Genomic DNA, 9,005 nt, shown 5'->3' on the forward strand with positions numbered 1-9,005 from the left:
AGAATGCTTTTTGGCTCGCTCTCCAGGGGTCCCCACTAACACTCAGCATTGTCATCTGAGGTCCTGCTTGGGCTCAGGTTCGTCCACCCACGAAACTAGGCTGATCCTATTAGACAGAGGCCACACCTCACTGAGAATTTCCAGACTGAAATCAACCTGACATCTGTGCCCTGAGCTTCCTGGGCAGCACAGCGACAGAGATTTTCCAGGGTCTCCTTCGATGCAGTGTGTGCTACTGTGAGTGCACTTTCACGTCCTCATATTGAAATGGGACGAACCCTGTAACTCCACTCTCTGCTTTGTGAAGCTGCTTGTCTTACATCAAGGTCCTAGTCTCACTGAGAATTCCAAGTTGGAAGTCAGGGTGACCCTCATGTGATCGTAGTCCATAAAGGCCTCTAAAAACAGGCAGTGGGGATGCAACTCAAGTCCTTCTGTATTCCTCTTGCTCAGCATCCTCACTACATCTACCACAGCCTGGGACTGCTCCTTCTACTGATGTAAGATACCTCTTTGGGTGACCACTATAATCAGGAGTCACTGTCTCTGCAGTCTTCTTTCATGGAGTTCTGATATCAGCTTCTGTCACTTGATTAAAGGCTTCCTGGGAAATGCATATTCCTATGAACACTTGAGCAGTTACCCTCTAGCAAATCTTGGAGAAAACGGGTCTCAGTCCCCAAAGTGATGTAAGATTAGGAAAATGCAGCAGAAATCAAGGAACTCAGGACAGATGGTATGCTGTCAGAGAAAAAGAGCTGATATATTCCTTCTCTTCAGCCAGATTTTGGGTGTCTGCTTAGTTGCTCAGTCATGTCTTACTCTTTGCAACCCCATGGACTGTAGCCTGCCAGGCTCCTCTGTCCATGGGTATTCTCCAGGCAAGAATCCTGGAGTGAGTTGCTCTCCTCCAGGGGATGTACCAAACCCAGGACTCCCACATTGCAGGTGGATTCTTTACTTTCTGAGCCACCAGATTTAGGGTGGTTCTAAAATCTTTACTTTCAGGACCCTCCTGTTGGTCCAGTGGTTAAGACTCTGTACTCCCAATGCAGGGGGCCCAGGTTCGATCCCTGGTCAGATAATTGGATCCCACATTCCAGAACTAAGAGTTCATGTGCCATAACTAAAACTTTCACATGCCACAACTAAAGAGCCTGCCTGTGGCAACAAAGATCCTGAGTGTTACAGCTAAGACTCAGAGCAGCCAAAAATAAATAAAAATAAATATTTTTAATTAAAAAAATTATTTACTTTCTACATAGAAGGATAGCACCTGATAATCTTGTCAGCCCTTCATGACTTGAGGGTGTCTGAATTTGCAGATGCAGATAATCATATGGTTACTGAGCATTATCACTTTCTCTCCTTTATCTCTCTTATTTTGGTTATATGCTATGTGGCAATATTGATGGTAAGAGAGTTTTGGTGGAGAGTGGATACATGTATATGTATGGGTGAGTCCCTTCACTGTTCATCTGAAACTGTCACAGTATTGTTAATTGGCTATCCCCAAGCAAAAAATAAATGTTCAAATTATAAAAAACAAAACTGTGCTTCCAGTGCAAGGGGTATGAGTTCAAACCCTGGTTGTGGAATTAGGATCCCATGTTTCAAGGGGCGGTCCTAAGATGGTGGAGGAACAGGATGGGGAGACCACTTTTCCCCCAACAAATTCATTGAAAGAACATTTGAATGCTGAGCAAATTCTACAAAACAACTTCCGAATGCTGGCAGAGGACATCAGACACCTAGAAAGGCAGCCTATTGTCTTTGAAAGGAGGTAGGACAAAATATAAAAGATAAACATAGAGACAAAAGAGGTAGGGATGGAGATCCATCCCAGGAAGGGAGTCTTAAAAAGAGAGAAGTTTCTGAACACCAGGAAACACTCTCACTGGCGGGTCTGTGGCAAGCCTATGAATCTCAGAGGGCAACATAACTGGGAGGAAAAATAAACAAATAGGTACATAAATAATTAAAACCCACAGATTACATGCCTAAAGGCAACTCCCAGTGGAGTAGCAGCCCAGGCACTCGCATCTGCCACTAGAAAGCGGGGGCTGGACAGGGAGGCGTGGGCTGCATTGCTTAGGGTAAGGACCCCAGGCCTGAATGCCCTGAGGGCAACTGAGGTTACTAACTTGAGATAGCAACCCAGACTGTGGGATAGCTATCCGGTGAAAAGCCCTAACCTAAGACACTGCCAGGCCCGCTCACAGAGCAAAGGACTGAGCAGAGCTAGCAGGCTGTGGACCGGCCCATCCCCAACTGGAGACAGGCAGCCGAGGGCAGCCAGAGCCAGAAGGGGGCAATTGCAGCTCCAGAGAGGCATTCTCCACCAAACTGCAAGCAGGCTTCATTGCTAACCAAGACTTGTTGGGATTCTGGATGGTTGACATCCGCTGGGAGGGTTGCGGCCAGAGATCAGCTCCCCAGAAGAGACACATGGCAAACCTGAGAAGATGTGCCCGTTGTACACCCAGAAAACCAAGGGGCTGGGACAGGGGAGGCGATAAGATGCAGCCTCCAAACTGGGGCGACTGCGCTCACCAAGCACATGGTCACCTGAGCTGTTCGGACCTGGGACGGGCACAAAACGCATGCCCAACCAAGTCTGCGCCTTTGTCAAGTACCCGAGAACCTGAACCTGATAGGCTTAGACCGGGGAAGTGCACGCAACCCAGGCCCCGCCTCAGACAGTTCCCAGCAGAACAACCTAGAGCCTGAGCAGTGTAGACTGGGAAAGCACACACTCAGTGAGCAGGGGCAAACCCAGTGTGGCTGAGACACTGCAAGCATTCCCCACACAAGCCAGTGATATTTGTTTGCAGTGTTTCTCCCTCCCCATAGCACGACTGAACAGTGGAGCCTAAAAAAAGTAACCACCACCAGCCCCTTGTGTCAGGGTGGAAATTAGACACTGAAGAGACCAGCAAACAGAAGAAGCTAAAATAAACAGAGGGAACCAGTTTGGAAGTGACAGGTGCAACAGATTAAAACCCTGTAGTTGGCACCAACTACATAGGAAGGGGCCTTTAGATCTTGAGAATTATAAGCCAGATAAAGGAACTATCTGAAAATGAACTGACCCCACACTATCCACAACAGCTCCAGAGAAAGTCCTAGATATATTTTTACTATTATAATTTTTAATTAAAAATTAAAAAAAAATTTTTAAGTCCTGTTACTCCTTTAATTTTCATTTTTATAACCTACTATTACCTTGCAAAAAAAGACACTCTTTTTAAATCAAACTTCATATATATATATATATATATATATTTTTTTTTTTTATAATTTTTGTGACTTTGTTTTTTTAATATTGGGTTTTGAGACTCTAACCTCTACTCTAGATTTTTAATCTTTGGTTTTTGGTATTTGTTATTGATTATGTACCTTTAAGAACCCAATCTTCAGTACCCATTTTACTTGGGAGTGAGATTACTGGCTTGACTGCTCTCTCCCTCTTAGGACTCTCCTTTTTCTCCACCAGGTCACCTCTATATTCCCCCTCCCCCTTTTCTTCTCTACCCAACTAGGTGAATCTCTGTGTGTGTCCCGGGCTGTGGAGAACACTTAGCAAACTGATTACTGGCTGGATCTGTTGTCTCCTTTTGGTTCCCCCTTTTATCCTCCTGGCCACCTCTGTCTCCTTCCTCCCTCTTCTCTTTTCTGTGTAACTCCACGAACCTCTCTGAGTGTTGCAGACTGTGGAGAGCACATAGGGAAGTGATTACTGGCTAGCTTGCTCTCTCCCCTTTCTCTTCTCCTCCTGGTCATCTCTATCTCCCTCCTCCCTCTTCTCATTTCCATGTAACTCTGTGTACCTCTCTGGGTATCCCTCACTGTGGAGAAACTTTTCATCATTAACCTGGATGTTTTATCATCGGTGCCAAATAGATGGAGAAGTCTTGAGGCTACTATAAGAATAAGACTGAAAACTGGAGGCAGGAGGCTTAAATCCAAGACCTGAGAACACCAGAGAACTCTTGACTCCAGGCAACATTAAAGGATAGGAGCTCATCAAAAGCCTCCATACCTACACTGAAGCCAAGCACCACCCAAGGGCCAATAAGTTCCAGAGCAAGACATACCACGCTAATTCTCCAGAAACACAGGAACACAGCCCTGAGCTTCAATATATAGGTTGCCCAAAGTCACACTAAACCCATAGATATCTCAAAACTCACTACTGGACACTTCATTGCACTCCAGAGAGAAGAAATCCAGCCCCGCCCACCAGAACACCAACACAAGCTTCCCTAACCAGGAAACCTTGACAAGCCACCCATCCAACCCCACCCACAGAGAGGAACCTCCACAATAAAGAGGAACCACAAACTGCCAGAATACACAAAGGCCACCCCAAACACAGCAATATAAACAAGATGAAAAGGCAGAGAAATACTCAGCAGGTTAAGGAACAGGATGAATGCCCACCAAGCCAAACAAAAGATGAAGTGATAGGGAATCTACCTGATAACAAATTCTGAATAATGATAGTGAAAATGATCCAAAATCTTGAAAACAAAATGGAGTTACAGATAAATAGCCTGGAGACAAGGATTGAGAAGATGCAAAAAATGTTTAACAAGGACATCGAAGAAATAAAAGAGAGTCAATATATAATGAATAATGCAATAAATGAGATAAAAAACACTCTGGAGGGAACCAACAGTAGAATAATGGAGACAGAAGATAGGATAAGTGAGGTAGAAGATAGAATGGTAGAAATAAATGAAACAGAGAGGAAAAAGAAAAAAAGAAAAGAAATGAGGACAACCTCAGAGACCTCTGGGACAATGTTAAATGCCCCAACATTAGAATCATAGGCGTCCCACAAGAAGACGACAAAAAAAAAGACCATGAGAAAATACTTGAGGAGCAAATAGCTGAAAACTTCCCTAAAATGGGGAAGGAAATAGTCACCCAAGTCCAAGAAACCCAGAGAGTCCCACACAGGATAAACCCAAGGCGAAACACCTCAAGACACATATTAATCACATTAACAAAGATCAAACACACAAAAAAACAAATATTAAAAGCAGCAAGGGAAAAACAACAAATAACACACAAGGGGATTCCCATAAGGATAACAGCTGATCTTTCAATAGAAACTCTTCAGGCCAGAAGGGAATGGCAGGACATATTTAACGTGATGAAAGTGAAAAACCTACAGCCCAGATTACTGTATCCAGCAAGGATATCATTTAAATATGAAAGAGAAATCAAAAGCTTTACAGACAAGCAAAAGCTGAAAGAATTCAGCACCACCAAACTAGCTCTCCAACAACTGCTAAAGTATCTTCTCTAGGCAGGAAACACAGAATGGGTGTATAAACTCGAACCCAAAACAACAAAGTAAATGGCAATGGGATCATACTTGTCAATAATTACCTTAAATGTAAATGGACTGAATACCCCAACCAAAAGACAAAGACTGGCTGAATGGATACAAAAACAAGACCCCTACATATGTTGTCCACCTCGAAACAAGGGACACACACAGACTGAAAGAGTAGGGCTGGAAAAAGATATTCCACACAAATAGAGACCAAAAGAAAGCAGGAGTAGCAATACTCATATCAGATAAAATCGACTTTAAAATAAAGGTTGTGAAAAGAAACAAAGAAGGACACTACATAATGACCAAAGGATCAGTCCAAGAAGAAGATAAAACAATTATAAATATATATGCACCCAACATAGGAGCACTGCAACATGTAAGACAAATACTAACAAGTATGAAAGGGGAAATTAACTATAACACAATAATAGTGGGAGACTTTAATACCCCACTCACACCTATGGATAGATCAACTAAACAGAAAATTAACAAGGAAACACAAACTTTAAATGATACAATAGACCAGTTAGACCTAATTGATATCTATAGGACATTTCACCCCAAAACAATGAATTTCACCTTTTTCTCAGGGGCACATGGAACATTCTCCAGGATAGATCACATCCTGGGCCATAAATCTACTCTTGGTAAATTCAAAAAAACTGAAATCAGTCCAAGCATCTTTTCTGACCACAGTGCGATAAGATTAGATGTCAATTACAGGAGAAGAACTATTAAAACTTCCAACATATGTAGGCTGAACAACATGCTGCTGAATAACCAAAAAGTCACAGAAGAAATGAAAAAAGAAATCAAAATATGCATATAAATGAATGAAAATGAAAACATGACAACCTAAAACTTATGGGACACTGTAAAAACACTGCTAAGGGGAAGAAGGTTCATAGCAACACAGGCTTATCTCAAGAAACTAGAAAAAAGTCAAACAAATAACCTAACTCTACAACTAAAGCAACTAGAAAAGGAAGAAATGTAGAACCCCAGGGTTAGTAGAAGGGAAGAAATCTTAAAAATTAGGGCAGAAATAAATGCAAAAGAAACAAAAGAGACCATAGCCAAAATCAACATAGCCAAAAGCTGGTTCTTTGAGAAGATAAATAAAAGTGACAAACCATTAGCCAGACTCATCAACAAACAAAGGGAGAAGAATCAAATCAACAAAACTAGAAATGAAAATGGAGAGATCACAACAGACAACACAGAAATACAAAGGATCATAAGAGACTACTATCAACAACTATATGCCAATAAAATGAACAACTTGGAAGAAATGGACACATTCTTAGAAAAGTACAACTTTCCAAAACTGAACCAGGAAGAAATAGAAAATCTTAATAGACCCATCACAAGCATGGAAATTGAAACTGTAATCAGAAATCTTCCAGCAATCAAAAGCCCAGGACCAGACAGGTTCACAGCTGAATTCTACCAAAAATTTAGAGAGGAGCTAACACCTATCCTACTCAAACTCTTCCAGAAAATTGCAGAGGAAGGTAAACTTCCAAACTCATTCTATGAGGCCACCATCACCCTAATACCAAAACCAGACAAAGATACCACAAAAAAAGAAAACTACAGGCCAATATCACTGATGAACACAGATGCAAAAATCTTTAACAAAATTATAGCAAACAGAATCCAACAACATATTAAAAAGATCATATATCATGACCAAGTGGGCTTTATCCCAGGGATGCAAGGATTCTTCAATATCAGCAAATCAATCAACGTAATACACCACTTTAACAAATTGAAAGATAAAAATCATATAACTATCTGAATAGATGCAGAGAAAGCCTTTGACAAAATTCAACATCCATTTATGATAAAAAAGCAGGACTAGAAGGAACATACCTCAACATAATAAAAGCTATATATGACAAACCCACAGCAAGCATTATCCTCAATGGTGAAAAATTGAAAGCATTTCCCCTAAAGTCAGGACCAAGACAAGGGTGGCCACTCTTACCACTACTATTCAACATAGTTTTGGAAGTTTTGGCCACAGCAATCAGAGCAGAAAAAGAACTAAAAGGAATACAGATTGGAAAAGAAGAAGTAAAACTCTCACTGTTTGCAGATGACATGATCCTCTACATAGGAAACCCTAAAGACTTCACCAGAAAATTACTAGAGCTAATCAATGAATATAGTAAAGTTGCAGGATATAGAATTAACACACAGAAATCCCTTGAATTCCTATACACTAACAATGAGAATCAGCGAACTGAAATGGACTGGAAGGGGTGAATTTAAATCAGATGACCATTATATCTACTACTGCGGGCAGGAATCCCTCAGAAGAAATGGAATAGCCATAATGGTCAACAAAAGAGTCCGAAATGCAGTACTTGGATGCAATCTCAAAAACAACAGAATGATCTCTGTTCGTTTCCAAGGCAAACCATTCAATATCACAGTAATCCAAGCCTATGCCCCAACAAGTAATGCTGAAGAAGCTGAAGTTGAACAGTTCTATGAAGACCTACAAGACCTTTTAGAACTAACACCCCCAAAATATGTCCTTTTCATTATAGGGGACTGGAATGCAAAAGTAGGAAGTCAAGAAACACCTGAAGTAACAGGCAAATTTGGCCTTGGAATATGGAATGAAGCAGGGCAAAAACTAATAGAGTTTTGCCAAGAAAATGCACTGGTCATAACAAACACCCTCTTCTAACAACACAAGAGAAGACTCTATACATGGACACCACCAGATGGTCAACAGCGAAATCAGATTGATTATATTCTTTGCAGCCAAAGATGCAGAGGCTCTATACAGTCTGGGAGCAAAACAAGACCGGGAGCTGACTGTGGCTCAGACCATGAACTCCTTATTGCCAAATTCAGACTTAAATTGAAGAAAGTAGGGAAAACCACTAGACCGTTCAGGTATGACCTAAATCAAATCCCTTATGATTATACAGTGGAAGTGAGAAATAGATTTAAGGGCCTAGATCTGATACATAGAGTGCCTGATGAACTATGGAATGAGGTTCGTGACATTGTACAGGAGACAGGGATCAAGACCATCCCCATGGAAAAGAAATGCAAAAAAGCAAAATGGCTTCTGGGGAGGCCTTACAAATAGCTGTGAAAAGAAGAGAAGTGAAAAGCAAAGGAGAAAAGGAAAGATATAAACATCTGAATGCAGAGTTCTAAAGAATAGCAAGAAGAGATAAGAAAGCCTTCTTCAGCAAGCAATGCAAAAAAATAGAGGAAAACATCAGAATGGGAAAGACTAGAGATCTCTTCAAGAAAATCAGAGATACCAAAGGAACATTTCATGCAGAGATGGGCTCGATAAAGGACAGAAATGGTATGGACCTAACAGAAGCAGAAGATATTAAGAAGAGATGGCAAGAATACACAGAAGAACTGTACAAAAAAGATCTTCACGACTCAGATAATCATGATGGCATGATCACTGACCTAGAGCCAGACATCCTGGAATCTGAAGACAAGTGGGCCTTAGAAAGCATCACTATGAACAAAGCTAGTGGAGGTGATGGAATTCCAGTTAAGCTATTCCAAATCCTGAAAGATGATGCTGTGAAAGTGCTGCACTCAATATGCCAGCAAATTTGGAAAACTCAGCAGTGGCCACAGGACTGGAAAAGGTCAGTTTTCATTC

Source organism: Bos javanicus, chromosome X, assembly GCF_032452875.1.
Source record: "Bos javanicus breed banteng chromosome X, ARS-OSU_banteng_1.0, whole genome shotgun sequence".
NCBI lineage: Eukaryota > Metazoa > Chordata > Mammalia > Artiodactyla > Bovidae > Bos > Bos javanicus.